At 35.8% G+C, this 14,778-nt stretch overlaps 1 long non-coding RNA gene across 1 annotated transcript; it reads right to left on the bottom strand.

The window, feature by feature from the left end:
* Positions 1-9,261: 9,261 nt before the first annotated feature.
* On the bottom strand, positions 9,262-12,078 carry LOC136258010 (uncharacterized). Its single transcript, XR_010702507.1, has 2 exons — positions 11,431-12,078; positions 9,262-9,481 (listed from the first exon to the last, which is right to left on the bottom strand). It is a non-coding gene; the product is annotated as an uncharacterized lncRNA (long non-coding RNA).
* Positions 12,079-14,778: the final 2,700 nt, after the last annotated feature.

Consider the following 14,778-nt stretch of genomic DNA (forward strand, 5'->3'; position numbering starts at 1 on the left):
TTTCCTTTTTGTATAGTTTCAAATTATTGCATGTACCGGTAGCTACTCATATTTTGTAAACACTCCATTTACTATTCTACATGCACTGTATTTATTAAGGTTGAATTAATTATAAGCCTTTTGGAAAGCTTTGAAAACCTTATTCTTTTAGCTTGTACAGTCTAGCTTGTCTCTGTACATGTCTGTATAATGTAACCATGTGTGCATGTGACTTCTTTTTCTGTACATCTATGTATCTTGGAGAAGCACCTGAGTCTTTGGGTGCAACCCTGTCTTGACAAATTAGATGATAATTATATGAGTGAATGCGTAGGGGTGGAGGGTGGTAACGGATAGGCTTAAAATGGATGGAAACCGTGACTGAAGTTCAGACGCAAACTTGCAGAGTTCTGCTAATTTCTTAGTAAGCAAGGTGAAAATGTCAGGCCATTATCGTTAATGTCATGGACAAAGAAGTGAAGGCATACCAAACTAGGGGCATTAAACAAATTTAATTGAAAAAGCCGAATTATCTATGTGATGGTAACTTATAGTTGACTGCTCTATTAGAGTATTTCATGTTAAATTTAAGTGCCCAAAACAAAACGGCTTAATTACTATAGCCCTCCCTGCACTACCAATATGAGTATAATGTATATAATGCTGATACCTATAAGTGCTACAACTAATAATAAGGTCCACTTAATATAACCTGATCCCGCAATCTGGATTGGGTTTGTATACAATTTGGTCACATGTAGTCTGTTCACCAGCTTCCGCTAACAGAATATTTAGCTCTTACCCCTGGGAGACTAAAGATCTATAGGTCCATTGTTTTCATTTATTCTGTACAAGAAAACAATAGGCACATGAATGGATTGTAGCTAGTCTAAACTATAGACTGCCACACTGGTTTTGATGCTATTTATACTAAGATGAAGAAGCATGTACACTCAACAAAGACGTCACTAAGGCATCCCCCATTTACTGTACGATCTTTCAGAAGCTGCAGACATTTGCAAAAATAATTACTGCATAAGTTCTGACTGCTCTATTAGAGTATTTGACTGTTCTCTAAGCCTTATAAATACAAACACCTTTGGCAAGTCCATAACCTGATATTTCCATCCCTATTAATTTTGAGCTCAGCTCTAGCAAATAAGCAAACCATTTAACAATGGTGAATCATATAAATATATGCAGTGTGTTATCATACAGTAGTTGGAAATAATTATAGAGTTATGTACAATAAGCAAGTATATGCAAATTTTGGTAGAAGCTGTATATATAGCATTACGTGTTACATTTAACTTTGTGGTCTTAAACAAACAAATTAACACTGGTTCCAAGGGGGTTTCTGAGGTTTTCAAAAACCAGTCAAGTGTATTCAAGCACTTAAAAATATATTTTGCATTAATTTGCAATGGCACAAGGCATTCAGGCCAAGACACGCTAGAGCAGTCGAAAACTGTAATAAAGCAGTCACAGAGAAAGCTTTATAGGTGAAAAATATTAAGGAAATTTTCAAAAATTTCATGAGTGAATGTTAACAAATTTGTGAAAACGTACGTAATTGTGATCATGAATGAATATGGTTGAGTTTAAAATATTATTTTACTAGGCTGCACAATCTAGAATTTTATGAATAATAATAGCTAATTATGAAAATCACTTTTTACATGATTTTGTTCATCCTTAGCTTGATTCTGCCTATATGTTATGATAACAGGTTTGAATGGCAACAATAAAAATGAAAGTATATTCACATAATCATCAAATGCTTATTAATTATTAACATTCAAATATCAAAGAATATGAATATCCTGCTGTACAGATTTATTACCAACCATCGTTCATAAAAATGGAGAGGCAAACTACCTTGGAGCTATGTGTCAATATAAAATTATATTATGGCCATATAATAGTCTTTGGTTGTTTTTTATTTTCATAGCACAGCAGTAGGATTAATATATGTGAATGTTTTCAATATATGCTGTATTCACTTTATTCTCCTGCAGACTATATATATGGAGTGATTAGCCTTCTATACTTGATATCACTTAATCTGTTACACAGGATTTAATCAGTGCATACTGCTGAATATTATAGTTTTCCTATCCTGACAATTAATACAGTTGTAAACTAAGCTACTTAAACAAAATCATGTAGCCTGATACCATACGTAGTTACTGTAATCACCTCAGGGTTATTTTGCTGTGGTATGTAGATAGACAAATGGCTGCATTAGACAAGCAGGCTTTTACCATACAATACAGTTTTTTTTGAATTTGCTGTTCCAGTGTTCCTGGTATGGAGAGGTGGTCTCTTTACACAGGTGGTTACTAAGACAGGGTCCACTATATAACTGTATAACAATTACTCAGGATGTAATAGAACTATATATGTGAAAACACTGTAGTATACAGTACATACAACTATCATGTATGGTGTGCGTGGGCCGATATGATCTTATAAATGACTGTAACTTTTAAATAGAGAAAGCTACAGACTTTCTGTAAGCATCAACTTACTCTTCAGAGTAAGAGCATTAATTTGGCACCAAGTTTGTGGATTTTGAGTCATGTGAAATAGAGGAAAAACCATCAATTTTAAGTATAAAATTGTATACAAAGGTCACCAAAGGTCAAATCTGATGTGGTTCCCAATTTTAAAATGACCTTTATGGTATATACAAACTACGTACCAAGTTTCATGCTTTTATCAAAAAGTGCACAAAACATGCTTTTTTAAAGGGAGCTCTACTAAGTATATTTTACAACAGATTACTGTAGGTTCAGCACGAGCACACTGTACATGTGTTATAACTCAAACAGCTGTTATTGATGAATAAAGTAGAAAGTATATAGCAATCCTTCTACAGTATATTCTGGTGTACAGTTTTATCACCCTTACTGTTTTAACATTCATCAACTATATCCCACAAGACCTCCACTGCACTGCTAGAATCTATGCAGATGATAGCTATCTTAATTTACAACACTATTTTTCTCCCAACAACTCTGAGCATTTTCAACAAGACTTAATTTTACTTTACAAACATGGGCCAGAAGATGGTAAATGGAGTTGAACTCAGCTAAGTATGTATATCTTACAGTTTCTAATAGACATCACATTATCAACCATATATAACTATTATAAAGTCTCCAATGCAAAATAGCTAGGAATAACATTCATAGTAATTTTGTGCAGTGTGTATGTTTTTTCTGTTTGTATAGCTACAATACCAACAGAAAATAATACACAATGCACTACAACAGCTAGGTTACAGTTGTTTACAGTAGATTATGATTGGTTACATTAGGTTACAGAAGGTTATAAGATCATTACTATAAGTTAAGGTACAGGTAGGTTACAATTGGTTACAGTGGTAGTTACGGAAGATCACAACAAGTTGTGTGGGTAACAAAAGGTTGTGGTGAGCTACAGATGGGTAATTCAGGGGCAGATTTAGGAGTGTTCTGGGGTTTCAGAAACCCCTTTGGGGCTGGGCTTACTTCAGAACAGCTGTCCAGTCCTATTACTGATTCTTCCTTAACTACAACTAAAGACCCATAGGACATAACACACAAATCATACTCACCAATGCCCATCATACTAATTCTCAGTCAAAACAAGTAGTCTCTCTTTTTATATTATGAACTCTTGGTCATATAGACTTTTCAGTTTTCACATGCAATATTGCAATTATCACATTAAACGACTCATGCAATAATCACATGTCACAGATTCAATATCACCCAACCCTAGTACAAGATTGAGATACTCTAATAGAACATTCAGTTGAAACATTCTAGTTCCACAATTTATATATTTTTAGCTTTTTAGGATGCAATTTATCCAAACCTGTCTGCAATTAGATATGAATCTTTACAAGTTTATGTGTGTATTTCAAAGGCCTTTCATTTATTGGTATCTACTTGCAAAGTACTTAATGACAGTCATTGAGGAATACTGTATTCATGTACGCATGCACTACTGAAATTGCTCTCAGATTCAATCTCAAAGTATTCAACCTTCAAAATGTTCCTGTGTGGTGATGCAAATATGCACTAATGATGTGATTTGCACACTAAGGTGCCGTTAATGATTCTTAGATGCTTCCTGAATGTTAACCACCTCATATGACTTTAGAGTACTTTTTCATCCCTGTTAAATGCTAGTGAACATCAGTAGATCAGAAACTCTGTAAAATAGTAGGCTTTCAACAGCAAGTTTTATTAAATTTCAAGTATTGTAAAAGCAAAACCTTGTCAGTGCCCCCAGCATATCTGAGTCCTACAAGCTACAACTGGAAACTCCCTTCGAAAAATTCTAGATCCGCCCCTGTAGTTACAACAGGTTACAGTGGGTTACAGCAGGTCATGGTATATAGACTACAACAATAATTATAATAGAGGATTTAAAACATGTGTACAAAATTGCTCTCTATAGTTTACAGGTTCTGATAAGGTACAGTGATTGGTTACAAAAAGCTTAAGGTTACTATGGCAGATTAATTATGGTAGGCTACGAAAGGATATTACTATACTACCTTTTTGCCTGATGAATTCCAGGCAGTGGAGTTTCCAACAGAGTATTTAAATTCTCTGGAAGTGTCAGGGTTGCCTCCACACTTACCTTCATTGAAGGTTGGTGCACCAATCATAATTTTGTGCTCCTTGGACCATCAATTTATAAACCCCAGGCACCTAGGCTATGCTTGGACCCCCCATGAGTCACCAATGGTACTAAGTGTGAGATCACTAAACTTTCTGCCAACACTACAGAAGCCTAAATTTCTCATGGTACAAAGGCATGCATTTCTTTACGCATTTATATCTTACCTTTTGAATTTAGACACATAGTTTCCTGTTTTGCAATGATTATTAACAAAAGCCAGGGTCTGCAGCTACTGTTATTATTGTGGATTAGCTCAGAGATGTGGTGAGGACTGTGTCATGGTAAACATGTCATCAGCATGTGTAGTTATTGGACCATCTCACTTATGTGATGTTACTTTTTTTTTAGCAGTTGCAGACTATATGCAATATAAGTTACAGATTGATACTATCAATGGTGCTATCTATCTACCATAACCCATGGTAACCTACTGTAACCTATCGTAACCTATCATAACCCATTGTAACCTACCACAACCCATTGTAACTTACCATAACCTGCTGTAGCCCATTGTAACCTGTTGCAACCCATTGTAACTTACCGTAACCTGTTGTAACCTATTGTAATTTAATCTACCATAACCCATGGTAACCTACTGTAACCTATCGTAACCCATTGTAAACTATATACCATAACCCATTGTAACCTCTCGTAACCTGTTATAACCTACTGTAACCTGTTGTAACCCATTGTAACCTACCATAACCCATTGAAACCTACTGTAAACTGTTGCAACCCATTGTAACGTACCATAACCTACTATAATTACCCTTTCTAACCTACCATAACCTACTGTAACCCATTGTAACCTACCGTAACCTGTTGTAACCCACTGTATCCCACCGTAACCCGTTGTAAACTACTGTAACCTACTGTATCCCACCGTAACCTACTGTAATCCATTGTAACCTACCGTAACCTGTTGTAACCCAATGTAACCTACTGTAACCCACTGTAACCTACTGTAATCCATTGTAACCTACCATAACCTACTGTAACCTACCGTAACCTGTTGTAACCCATTGTAACCTACCATAACCTGTTGTAACCTATTGTAACCCACTGTATCCCACCTTAACCCATTGTAAACTACTGTAACCCACTGTATCCCACCGTAACCTACTGTGATCCATTGTAACCTACCATATAACCTGTTGTAACCCATTGTAACCTACTGCAACCCATTGTAACCTACTATAACCCACTGTATCCCACCGTAATCTGTTGTACTAATCTGGGTATAGTCAAACCTATGTACTACTGCTATTTCAACAATTGATGTCTTCAAGAGAAAACATGTGCAATCATGACTGTAACCTACTGTAACCTGTTGTACTGTACTATAATATGGGTAAGGTCAAACCTATGTACTACTGCTAATTCAACAATCAGTGTCTTCAAGAGAAAAAAATGTGTAATCATGACAGTGAACAGCAGTGAGATTGACAATGAGTAGTAGTGAGATTGACTATAAAGAATGGATGAGGGTTTAAGATGTCTGTAACCTTGTAACCTTGTAACCTTTGTAACCATGCAGTTACAAGAAGAAGTAAAAGTAACAGTAAGACAAAATATACCTCATATTGAGCCACATATGTTCAACACAGAACCATAGCAAGGTGAAAAGTGTCAGGCCATTATTGTTAATGTAAGAAGTGAAGGCATACCAAACTAGGGGTATTCAGCAAATTTAATAATTATCTAACCCATAGTTGACTGCTCTATTAGAGTATTTCATGTTAAATGAAAAGTGCCCAAAATAAAATGGCTTAATTGCTATAGCCCTCCCTGCACTACCAATATGAGTGTAGTGCTGATACCTACTGTATAACTAATAATAAAGTAGTGTAGCTACCCACTATTACCTGATGTGCTGGGTTTGTAAAATTTGGTCACATATAGTTGTTCACCATACATGCTCAGCCCTAGAATCTTCTGCTAACAGAATATTTAGCTCATACCCCTGGGAGACTAAAGGTCCATAGGTCCATTGTTTTCATTTATTCTGTACAAGAAAACAATAGGCACATGAATGGATTGTAGCTAGTCTAAACTATAAACTACCACACTGGTTTTGATGCTATTTATACCAAGATGAAGAAACATGTACACTCAACAAGGATGTCACTAAGACATCCCCCATCTACTGTAAGATCTTTCAGAAGCTGTAGGTATTTTCAAAAACAATTACTGCATAGGTCCTGACTTCTCTATTAGAGTATTTGACTGTTCTCTAAGCCATATAAATACAAACACCTTTGGCAGGCCCATACCCTGCTATTTCCATCCCTACTGATTTTTACCTCAGCTCTAACAATAAGCAAACTGCTTTATAACAATGGTGAATCATATACATATATGTAGTATCATAGATGGAGATATAGAGTCATGCACAATAAGTAAGTATATGCATTTTGGTAGAAGCTATATTACGTGTTACATTTAACTTTGTGGTCTTAAACAAACAAATTAACACTGGTTCCAGAGGGGTTCTGAGGTTTTCAAAAACCGGTCAAATGTATTCAAACACTTAATATACTTTGCATTGATTTGCAAAGGCACAAGGCATTCAGGCCGAGACATTCTAGAGCAGTCAATCACTCTAATAAAGAAGTCACAGTATTCAGAGAAGCAGTGTAGCAAAGTCATTCTCAGCAGGCAGTTACCTTCTTTTTGTCTTCACCAAAAGTCTATAGCTAGCTATGCTCCTGATCATAAACCAGTCACCAAATATCCTGGAGCTACTCTGAGTGCTGGCTATATTATGGCAAGTGGCAATGTTTTATACATGTCCTATGGATAGGTTGGATTGTATGTGACCTTGTCCTAGTAATAAATTAATGTAGCATTACTAAACCCATTTCACGTCCACGTAGTACAGCAATTATTGTCCAGTTAAACACCCATATGTTGCCATACCAATATTACAGGCAAGTAATTGCCATGTTTGGTGCTTCAGAGACAGGATCTATTGAGGGGTCTACCATACAACAGGAAATTTTGACGAATTGGTTACATCCTTCAAAATGTAATGTTAACAAGTGCCTCAAAACTCAATGTTTAGGTCTGTGATTTCTTGCTTTTCATCAAATTTTAATTTGTCTAAAGTGATTAATTGTGAATTCATCAATTTCTCCTTTTGTCAATATTTCCTGTTGTACAGTACAGGATTCATATACCTGTATAAAGTAGCCTATACATTTTGAGTATTTCATCTTGCTGTAGTCTAAGCTGTAGCTATGCTATTGCAGTGTATACTAAATTTCTGATCTTTCCTTGCACTCGTTTGTTTACATTTTGTAACATAATCAATAACTGGTGAATTCAACAAATGTCACATCAAAGGAAAGAATAGTGCTGGACAGATCTTAATTTGTAAAAATTAATTAACTTAACACATGTCATGACTATAAATTAAATAAGGCCATTCCATTTGTTTTCAGCTATGTTGCACATTATACAGTGTTACAAATGAAGAACAGTATGAGAAACCTCCACAATCAATCCAGTCACTACGGATATTGCTACTATATGTGTGCACCAACCTCAATTACTAAGAAATGAAGTAGCCATTCTACTTCATTTTCTGGTATGTTCTGTAGCATTAATATTGAAGAACAGTATGACAAGTACCTCTGTAATCAATCCAGCCACTACAGAACTTGTTACAGGCAGCTGCAATGCCAATATGCATTATCATGAATCAACACCGAACTATATATGTGACCGGATTTAACAAAACCAGGCTTCCACACACATCCAGATTTGTGACTTTGAAGGACCATAACTCAATATAGGAGTACGCTATCACTTTCAAATTTTGACCTGTTATTGCATAATGCAGTGGCAAACGTTTGTAAAAATTGTAGATCAATAGCATACTGATCATGAGTAGTAAAGTTACAAAGGGTTATTGTCAAAGAATCGGACATGTGTGGATCCTTTCATACCAGCTTGGAAATAATAAAAAAAAAAGGTTATAGGCATGACCCAGACCAAAGTTACCTTTCGAGCAACCCCAAACCCTTCCAACAAATTTTCTAACTCTACTTATGGTTAATGCTATGTGCTTGAGTTCTTCACTGTTCGATTTCACTTCGACCCAATTGCAAGTACATGACCGGATTTGACAAAACCAGGCTTGTGGGCAAGAAAGCCCAATCCTCCATGATGCCTACTATAAAGTATTACCACATAATGTGTGTCTTGTACTGCACAATCAACTGCAATATTCTCTATGGCATATATATTCTACTGATGTGTATTATTTCAATTGTTCTATTAGGAAACAATTAAAATATCAATTAATAACACAAGTCATGCCATTACTATGGTATGTATGTGTTGAGCTGAGCTCGGTTGCACAAGTTCGTTATATTTGGCTCATTTGTAGTACTTTTAACCTCCAAAAATTTTTTTTATAATTCAAACAGCCAACACTTTGCTCATTACCAATTACAATATTTGCAGTCTGTTGCAATCCTCTCCTGACCTTGTAATGCTGTTCTCAACACCTTTAATGACACATCACTCATCATCTGGTTGGCTAGCTTGAAACACTATTTCTTTGAGAAAAATCCTTTTTTTTTTCTTTTCTCAGACTCAGCTAAACATGTACATACTATTATCTACAGTCAAAAATAACTGATACAATAATAAGCCATTGTATGCTACCTAATGTGCAGTACATCTAAGTTCAGTACAACAGTAGAAGTATTCCATCTAGCATTCAAAGATTTTCTCCAATGTCCTTTAGTGGTCCAATGGGACCATTCAAATCACATGCTCCAGGACAGGCACAAATGCTGGTCAGATTAAAACTCTACATGGAAAATATACAATCATAAAACAATCAAATGTTTACTGAGCATAAGCACGGAGGCACGAGACATATACATAAAATTTATAATACTTTACACATTGTAATTAATGCTTTGAACTATGTAAGTCCATAGTTGCATTAATAATGCTCCTATTGCATAGGCACAACCTTTATATGCACCAATCAGATCTGTAATTGATCTATGATCCAAATTTATAAAGCCACTGTTTTATGTGTGCAGATCAAAGGACTCGATTTGTAACATGGAAGGAGACATTTAGTACTAACTAGTTTTGCATGAATCAGTGTGTGGTGTATCAATGAGATTCAGACCGGCCATTGCACTGCTTCCCATTCAGAGTGTTGCAAATGTTCATTGCAGAGTAATATAGTGTATATCAGGACACACAATAGTGTGTTGAGTGGCTAAGGAAAGCCAATGAATCCGGTTGCATGACAGGCAAGAATGTATTTTACAGGAACCAAGAAAATGTGGTTTACACATATTTGTACCTTAGTAATGGCTGAACAGGAAATATCCCATTTTTTTCTGTGCAACATTGCTCAGGATGGGAGATCTCCCATACCAACTTTGAGTTAAAATGGTCAAGCTGTCTTTGTGATACACTCCTTCAAAGTTCATCTTATTTTCTTCATAGTTTTCATGAAATTTTCTTCTCACACCACTTACAAAAATTGCCATACCTTGTGCAAGCTTTATTGGATTCTTTTCAAATTACAAGGGTACAAAGAGCATAAATTATGGTACTGTACTGACCAATTCGTTAACAGATTAGTACATGTAAAAGTGGCTATGAGTGATTTCAAAAATTACAAGTGTGATTTATTGTCACGCTTGCAGATATACAAGTTAAGACTTGGTAGGCAGATACATACTATTAGGCTGACCAACATTATGCAAACCTTTAGTGATTTGAAAGCACTGAGAGTAATCACTATAAGGGGATATAAAGCAAAAACCGAACATGTGAAACAAGAAAATTACTTCAGGTGTAGGTGACCTCCTTCATTTCACTACAATATTTCTATGATCCCTAACTGAACTTAACATTCTTAATTTTGCCCTTGCACTTGAATATTTTTGTAACATAATTATGACTGCATGGTGAGCAAGTCCATACTGCATCAAAAGAAAGAATGGTGTCAACTTGTTGTTTTCATCTGAATGCATGCCCCAACCATACAATTTGAATTCAATGTACTGAATGTTACAAGGTATAGCTACAATAAGAAACAAAGCCAAGACTGCATGAAACAATAAAACTTATTATGCACGGGGTTGACATGAAGCTGGTTTGGGAAAATAAAAAGCTTTATGAAGTTAAACTAAAACATACAGTATGGAAGTAACTGTGTGTTAGCCTCTTACAATACCTTCATGGTACATTAGCAGTATTGGTTAGGTATAAATAAGCCAAAACGTGCCTTCAGTATTACTCAAAATCCTTCCAATAGGTTGATATGAAATTTATAAACCATTGGTTTAGAGGAATTTTCTACTGATTAACTGACTTACTGATTGATGCCTTCAGACAAGCGGCTTTCTCACATTTGTAACAGAAACCATTTCTATTTTCCATAGTAACTGGATTTATTGCAGAGGTTCTTCTCACACTGTTCATTTGTAATGCTGTGTAATAAGGTGAACATAGCTGAAAATGAAGCATAATGGTCACTTGACACTTTTCAGTAATCATTATTGTATAACAATATTACAGAGGCGCTTGTTGGCATGATAACCTCTAACAGTAAATATTGATGGTACTGTTTTAAAATTCATTTCAAATATTTTCTGTGGTCATATCCCCAAACCCAACCCCACCTCCCCTAAAATTCCTGCATTTGGCAGGAATCTAAATACTAAATCTTACCACCTTCGTATTTGCCTGTAATACTCTAATACAGAAATCTTATATAGTTGAACGTACAAACTGATTCTTGGCTATTTCTCCATTGAACTTGAGTTTACCCAGTTGTAGAGCACACACGAGGTTCACAATCATGGTTCTACAAAATAAATATGATCAAGTTATAGCGGGCTTATGACAATAAATAGCTTGAACTCTTAAAAGTTAACAGTTCTGTACCACTTAAACACAAAAATTCTACATTGTGCTGTCTAGGCTTGAACCAATTAGCTATGCTTTGGAAATGGTTTGTTATGCTTCTGACTGATGATATAATATCATGCTTAAAAATATTTATGCTTCTATGTTCAATGGCTGACCATTTTATCAGTTTCCTGACTGCTTTTAGAGTGACTGTTGTATCTTTATCTTACTACTGTATAAAGTGTACTGTACATACAAGTACATAAGCAACCAAAAATTAACAACCATGATGGAAATGCAAGAAACAATTAATTAATATCATAATCTGCTATCAATATAATATGTACGCAGTGTAGTCTTTTCAGCGAATGTATTGCGAATTATAGTTATGTAGCTGAAAATTACCTTTAATATGCTGGTAATACCACTTGATGTTTTTGCTAACCTGTTAAACTAGAAATTATGACAGCATAATTAGTGCAAGCCTATGGTCCCCTCATATTATGAGCATAAAGGAGCATTAGATTTATTTGTTTATTATCAATTTTGTCAAGAAATCGGGTTGTACAAAAGGACAAGCCTGCAAACGTACTCCCCACAAACATATACAAACAGTAACACAAGACACAATGAAACCACAAGGACTACAAGGACAAAGCAACAGGATTGTACAATAACAAAATAAACACCTTAATATGAATACGCAACAACAAAAATTTCAGAATAGAAAATGACAGAGGGTTGAATGAATCTGCAGAATGGCATGAGGTATGGTGTTCTACAAAGACGGGCTGTCGACAAAGAAAGAATAATGGAAAGAATTAATAGAAGGAGCAACAGGTTGAATAGATAGAAGAGATGATCTTGTAGGAACTTGAGACAACTGAAAATGTCAAAAAGGTAAACGAGTTCCTGTGGAGAAGACTATCATGAATATAACAAATGGAAAAATAGCTATGATGTTGTTAGATAGTTTAACTCTTGTAAGCAGACATCAGAAGACTTGCTCCAACAATACGGTGAAGGAACCCACCTGCTGTTGGAAGCCCAACGAGAAGCTCTTTGCTGTACTGATTCTAAAACATTAATGTTTTTAGCAGTATGAGGATGCCAAACAGGACAGGCATACTCCTGCACATGCATCTGTAAGCAGTAGATTTAATTGATGTAGAAGCATTGACTAAACAGTGATGAAGAAAGTTAAGCAATCTTGTAGCTTTGGCTGAAATGTATTTAGAAGTTCACAAGTATGCCTGCTTCGAATATGTCAGCATAATGAAAAGTATAATAGGTTCCAGCATAATGCTAGCATATTAGGTGGATATTTCAAACTATGGAGCTTAATTCTATGAAAATAGATCGATACTCCCTAATAAAGTGGTCAGTGGAAACTGCAATAGAACACTCAAATTCATACTACATAACTCTTTAGATTGATGCTCTCTAATAGAGCAGTCACTTTGCGGTGAAATACTTTCACAGAGCATTCACTGATTAAAACATTCCAAGTTAATTGTAAGAAATGTTGTTAACCTAGGAGCATAATGCAAGCATTATGGGAACACTAAAGACCATAATAGGTGAAAATACCCTTTTTTATATTTTACCTTAAGGTGACTAAATTTAGCGATACACTAGATTTAGCGATTTTGGATATTGGCGAAATTAACGCATACACAATTTAGAGACTTTATGAATTTGTGAATTGACATAATGAATTAAGCATAAATTGAGACCCAGTTTGAGAAAACCGGGCTTATCGCCTATTTAAAAGTATCGAGAACGCCGGTTTAAGTATTTAGTGTGTTGTAGCTCGCCAATGGTTGAAGCTATGTGTACCAAATTTTCACATGTTTTACACCAATTCCTTACCTTCCAGAGCATCCACTGTACAAGTAGACAACAATTGAGTTTCCCGACATTATAGATAGTTTTTAAACCGAGCATCAGGCGAGCTGCAAGTTGGGTGGGAGGCGGGGGCCCTGGGAGGCGGGGGCCCTGGAAGGCGGGCAAGATGGTGTTCAAAAATTGAAAAGGAAGGCCAAGGGGTGAATTAGGCCAAGTTTTGGGCCATTGAGGTCTCAAAACTGGCTAAAATGAAAGGAAATTCACAGCAGAGGTACTTATTCAACACCACAGCGATGTACAGCCACATACAGTCATCCCCAGGCTGACCAGAGCTCCATTAAGGCCCCACATCACACGTACAGATCACCACTGTGCTTGAGAAAAGCAGCCAGCAAAACCAGACCACTCAAGTCTAGCTTATTTTGATTGTGGAATTAGATAGTATATTCATGTAGCTTTGTGTCCTGGGTGAAAAATCGAATCTGCTGACATGGGCGATAAGACCGGTTTTTCAGACTGGGTCACAATTTTGCAGGTTTAGCATGCACTATTATAAATTTAGCGAAAAAACCAAAATCGCTAAATTTAGTGACCTTAAGGTAATGTTCCCTATTAGCTTGAATAATTTCTACATTTCTTTTTAAACATTTTTACATCATTTGTAAACTTAGTGACAGTAGCTACAGGTAGTTAGGAATTATTCAAAGAAAAACATGGTGATTGTGAAATACTACTGGTGTGTACTGTGTAGGAATATTGACCGCTCACTAATGCACTCAGTCTGCTTAACTTGACATACAAACATTAACTATGTAGCTATAATTATGTACATGCATAATATTGTAATACACATAATAAAATGCATCTATTTGATTTGATTATGACTTTACAGTACTGCATACAGGTATATGATAATTACACTGACCAATGAGTATATGCTATAATAGCTCTTAGCAAGCTTTCTAAGCATGCCCTAGAACCACGACACTGAGCAGTAACATGCAAACAACTCGACAATTGCACATTGACAATGGTAATGTGTAACTACGTTTCATATGTGCTATATACTTACGGAGTTCCATCTCTCTTCCCTAGAATTCGTAAGTCAATAGTTTTGTTTTGAATTCAGCACACACATGGTGGGTGATCAGGGATTGATACACAGTTGTGAGTCTGACAGTTAACAATACAGATGAACACTAACAGTTCAATAACTAGAGCCGAGTGTGTTAGTGAACAGGCCGGGTCCATTATCCAGATACCTACGGTGATTCACACATCAGGCATTGTACTTGGAGCTACTGTAAGAACCCAACTATAGATATATATAGACAAAAGCTTAACTATAAAACGGTGTTACTGCCACGTCACCTTGCA

This window comes from Dysidea avara, chromosome 6 (genome assembly GCF_963678975.1).
Source record: "Dysidea avara chromosome 6, odDysAvar1.4, whole genome shotgun sequence".
Taxonomy (NCBI): Eukaryota; Metazoa; Porifera; class Demospongiae; order Dictyoceratida; family Dysideidae; genus Dysidea; species Dysidea avara.